We start from the raw sequence: 5,636 nt of genomic DNA, 5'->3' as shown, positions 1-5,636 counted from the left end.
TTCTCAGTCGCTTTTATTGGCCTAATCTCAGGCAGGATGTAGCACATTTCTGTAAAACTTGTCACACATGTCAAATGGTAGGAAAGCCAAATCAGGCCATTCCAAAGGCCCCTTTACAGTCAATTCCTGCATTTCAAGAACCATTTAGTAGGATTTTCTAATAGACTGTGTTGGGCCCCTACCAAAAACAAGATCAGGAAATGAGTACATGCTGACAATAATGTGTACATCAACTCGGTTCCCCGAAGCCATACCACTGAGAAATATAAAGACAAAGACTATAGTGAGAGCTTTAGTCAAATTTTTCACTTTATTTGGCCTCCCTAAATGTGTCCAGTCCGATCAAGGCTCCAACTTTATGTCTGGTATTTTTCAACAAGTAATGGATCAGCTAGGCATTAAACAGTATAGGTCTCCGCCTATCATCCAGAAAGTCAGGGTGCTCTTGAGCGATTTCATCAAACTTTGAAAAACATGATTAGGACCTACTGTTTTGACACTGAGAAGCAGTGGGATGAAGGAATTCATTTTCTGCTCTTTGCTGTTAGAGAGTCAATTCAGGAGTCTCTTGGTTTTAGCCCATTTGAGCTTGTATTTGGACATACAGTCCGTGGCCCACTTAAGCTCGTTAAAGAGAAATTCCTATCAGACGATGATGATTGTCTGAATATTTTGCAATATGTGTCAGATTTTCGTACAAAACTCTCTAAAGCATGTGAATTAGCCAGAGAAAATCTTGAGTCATCTCAGCAGTCAATGAAAACCAAATATGATAAAACACCCTCAAAACGGAAGTTTGAACCAGGTCAAAAAGTTCTTGTTCTACTTCCAATTCCTGGCAAACCACTCCATGCTCGTTACTTTGGGCCATACCTAATTGATAAGAAATTGAGTGATTTAAATTACATCATAATAACACCTGACAGGCGAAAACAAAAACAGCTATGTCACATAAATATGCTTAAGCCATATTTGGATAGGGATAATCCTACTATAACTCAGCCTGTCAGTGCAGTCAGTTCAAACCATTATGAAGATAGTGATACTGAAACTGACTTGAGTGAAAATACTCTAAACTCAAAGCTGGGCTCGGTCAAGCTTCAGAACTCAGAAATCCTGGAGAAGCTGGAGTCTACAAAGTTGGCACACCTCCAGCCAGAACAACAACAACAGGTGAAAGAACTGCTCCATGAATATAAACACCTGTTTCAAGATGTTCCAACGAGGACGAACGTCATCTATCACGACGTTGATGTTGGGGACAGTAAGCCTGTAAAACAACATCCATACAGACTGAATCCAACAAAAGCGAAATATCTCCAGGAAGAAGTCAAATACCTGCTGGACAATGACTTTATTGAACCCAGTAAAAGTAACTGGAGTTCGCCGTGCATACTTGTTCCCAAATCAGATCACAGTTATCGTATGTGCACGGACTTTAGGAAGGTCAACACTTTAACAAAGACAGACACTTTCCCAATCCCGAGGATTGATGACTGCATCGACCGAGTGGGAAAAGCCAAGTATGTGACAAAATTTGACCTACTGAAGGGATTTTGGCAAGTCCCTCTGACGGATCGTGCTCGTGAAATATCCGCCTTTGTTACACCAGACGGATTGTTCCAGTACAAGGTGATGCCATTCGGAATGAAGAACTCTCCGGCAACGTTCCAACGGATGATCAACGACGTCATATCCGGGCTAGACGGGTGTGCAGCTTACGTTGACGACGTCATCCTGTATAGTGACACCTGGGAGGAACACATCAAGCTCATGCGGAAGTTCTTTGAGAGACTGAGTAAAGCAATGTTGACTGTCAACCTTGCCAAATCTGAGTTTGGTTGGGCGAGGGTGACTTACCTCGGACATACTGTAGGACAGGGTGAGGTAAAACCTGTTGATGCCAAAATCAGTGCCATTTCAAGTTTTCCCATACCAAACTGCAAACGACAACTGATGCGCTTTCTTGGTATGGCTGGTTACTACAGAAAATTCTGTCCAAATTTCTCCACAATTACTGAGCCTTTGACTAACTTACTTAAAAAGAAAGTAAAGTTTGTTTGGTCAGAGCAATGCCAACAGGCATTTGACACACTTAAAGCCATACTGCAAAGTGCCCCAGTGTTGTCTGCACCAGATTTCACTTTGCCATTCAAATTAGCTGTGGATGCTAGTGATACGGCTGCTGGTGCTGTTTTATTGCAAGAGGATAGTCATGGTGTAGATCATCCTGTTTGCTATTTTTCACGCAAATTTAACAAATCCCAGAGAAACTACTCTACAATTGAAAAAGAGTGTTTATCTTTGATATTAGCTTTACAGCATTTTGAAGTTTATGTTACTTCTTCAAATCAGCCAATAGTGTTTATATTGATCACAACCCTCTTGTTTTTCTGCAGAAATTGAAAGGCAAAAATCAGAGATTGCTAAGGTGGAGTTTAATGTTACAGGAGTTTAATCTTGACATTACACATATCAAAGGCAGAGACAATTTAATTGCAGACTGTCTCTCTCGTATTTAGAGTTTATTGTTGTTCACTTTCAAGAAATTTTACTTTAGAGTAAAACAAAATTTGAGTACTTAAATCCTCTTTAAGATTACATTTGTAAAAGAAAGATTTTCTTTGAAAATTTTCTTTTTTGAAGAGGGGGTGTGTTATGTAGGTCATTTCCCCCACACTCATCATGACCTGAGTTCAATTAGTCTAGAACATTCTCAAGGTCACTGCCCTTGATGACCTCACAACCTTGAATTCAATTAGTCATGTTTGGAATGTTCTGGAAAGTTGATTAGTTGTGTAAGAGAGATAATTTTAGAACAGTAATTAGCATGTCAATAAAAGTTCTAGATTGTTCTTATATGCCTTTATAAAAGGGACGTGCACAGCTTCCAGTCAGACTTTTGGGATCGTGTCTCTTGTGTGTTACTAAACTCCAGCAGTAGTCATTCTCAAGACCTTTCAAGACCTTCACTGCCAACGCTGGATTTATACTGTGGACTTTGTGCAGTTTCAAGCCTGCAAGCCAAAGGACTGTTCATTCATCCGACTGACTGTTACAACTCTGAGACTGGAGCTTTGCCGTCCCAGCTGAGATAAGTAGTCTGTACACTTTTAAAGCTTGTACTCTATCCCTGACTTAGCAATTATTTTATTTTCGTAATAAATTTTGTTTAAACGTTAACTGCTGAGTTCACCCTTTTGTTCGTTTTCTCTGCACGTAACACCATGTGTTTGACTGGGAGGAGAACTCCACTAATGCGAGAACCAGGGATTGAAAAGTGCGGCTTTAACGGACCACCTCTGGACACGGCTTTTGAGAGTTTCAGCCCTTTCTTCAGTTATACCTTGCTGGTGCGTTCGTTGTTGACTTTGTCAAATTTAATCCGGTGATAATCTGGTGAGAGCGTCCACAGATTAGTAATTTACCCTTGGTTACTTTGGCTAATTAGGCACTCAAACTCATCAGATAATAGACGCAGCATGTTGATAAAACGTATACGCAAGATTGTCAAGGGCAGTGCTAAGTTAAGACCGAAACACCAAAGGTTGGTAGAATATATCTTTATTAGCGATACAACGAAACACCTACCCACCCCTGGGGACGGACATTTAGACAGTCCCCTGTGGTTGTAGGCGCCGCTTGAAATTGACTGGAGTTGTCGCCAGCGGCATCGAGTACAGTCAAAGTGCGCAGGCGCTTCCAAATGAACAGCGCTGCCGCTGCCGGGCCAGTGCCCACCACACATAAGTATTCGCTGACCTCCCTCCGAGCTCAGACATTATCTCCGTTCTGTGACGGAGCAGGTTGTACAATTTGCATAGTTCATTGCGCATGCTAAGTAGACATTGCCAATATAATAGATACGATTTTTTCGCTTTACCCTGTAAAAGAACCTTGTTTTACGGGGTACCAGTCAACTCGCACTTTTTCCAACCCGCCCAGAACCAACTCGCCCGATTCCAACTCGCCCGATACCAACTCGCCCGATATTATTTTGCAATTTTATGAGTACCTGGTACGCTAGCTCTGCATGGCAGGGCTGTGTGTTTACCGCGTAATACGGAGGCCGTTTAACGCCGGTAAACACACAGCCCTGCCATGCAGAGCTACTGGTACGCTTGCTGCGAATCCGTAGCCTTTGCCACTCGGGTAGCTTGGTCATTGGAGTGGAAGAACATGTCAAGGAGTGGCAGGGCTCGTTTTCGCAGCAACTGGTACGCATAAAACGTTTTATTTCTAACAACAAATATTTCTAACATAGAGAACCACAGGTGCGGCTTGAAATATGTGCCAACAGGGAAAACTGTTTATTTGCGAATTTCACGGTTTGCAAATCTCTTGAAAGAATAAATTTCGTTCGGCTTCTTTACGTATGGGGATAGTTACTGCGTACTGGCTCACTTCTTTAGGAACAGCAGGACCGTCTTTCACGAGTTACTGGCCTGGCATGACATGAAAATAGCTGGCCTCGGGCCATCGGGTTAGCGTACATGGAATCTACAACACCGTATCTCAAAACAACGGGCGAGTTGGTATCGGGCGAGTTTGAATCGGGCGAGTTAAAGTTGGTTCTGGCGGGTAGGAAAAAGTGCGAGTTGACTGTAATTCTGTTTTACTTTACCAACCCTTTAGGAAGCTGAGGAAAAACCCTGTCGCCAAATAGAAAACTTTCCCCTGAAGGAATTTATTTATTTTCCTACAACCAAATACCTAATCAGTGATATTTTAAAAGTTGTACGTTACGGTCAAAAAGCAGAGAGGAAATTCTTCCGTACTGATTTCCTGTATTATTATTATTATTATTATTATTATTATTATTATTTTGTGGTTTCCAAAGCTTACATAAAACGAAAAAGACTAACATTTTGACAGGACAGGAAACGCCAGCTGAAAGCCATATTAGAGGTGTTGCTAAACACATATTTCCGCTGCAAAAAGTTTTAATATTTTATTAAAGCTCGGCAGACAGACACTTTATGAAGTTCACAAGCTTAATTTTCAATTTTGATAAGAGGGTCAAAATTATCTCCATGGCAATTAAGCAAATATTTACAACGAAAACATCACGAGATTTCTAAAAGTTAACAGTATTTGCGAATAGAGGTCACTTTCGCAATTTCCGAAGTTATTTTGTGAACACTTGTCAAGGAAGTGTTCGAAGATTAAAGAAAACTCCTCCACGGCTTTCATTTCATTCTCTCCATTGTACAACATACATTGTGACGCAAATAGATACCAACTTTCCGATGCTGCTCGTCGAATTATGAGATAAAAAAGTTGACACAAGAGTACCTTGAAAAGATTACAGTAGCGTGTAGTTGTGACACGAAAATAGTTTGCAGCAATCTGTACTATCTGACCGCACCAGCTAACAGTGTAACAAAATTATTCAATTATCTCAGAACTGAGTAACCTGCACTATAGCGTTAAACTCCTATTTTGTGAAGAAACGAAATCATCTCAATTCCAAGCATTCTTCAATATGCTCACGGCTATCTATTGTCTTCACTTTCACTTGCTGCAATCTGCAATATCCGACTATCTATGACTCGGCTCCGAGTAACCTTCACTAACGTTAAAACTCCGTCTAGGCTAAAAAAAATTACCAATACGTCTCAGTCTGCAGCATCCTC

The sequence above is a fragment of the Ptychodera flava genome, chromosome 15 (genome assembly GCF_041260155.1).
Source record: "Ptychodera flava strain L36383 chromosome 15, AS_Pfla_20210202, whole genome shotgun sequence".
Classification (NCBI taxonomy): domain Eukaryota; kingdom Metazoa; phylum Hemichordata; class Enteropneusta; family Ptychoderidae; genus Ptychodera; species Ptychodera flava.
This window is presented reverse-complemented; position numbering follows the sequence as displayed.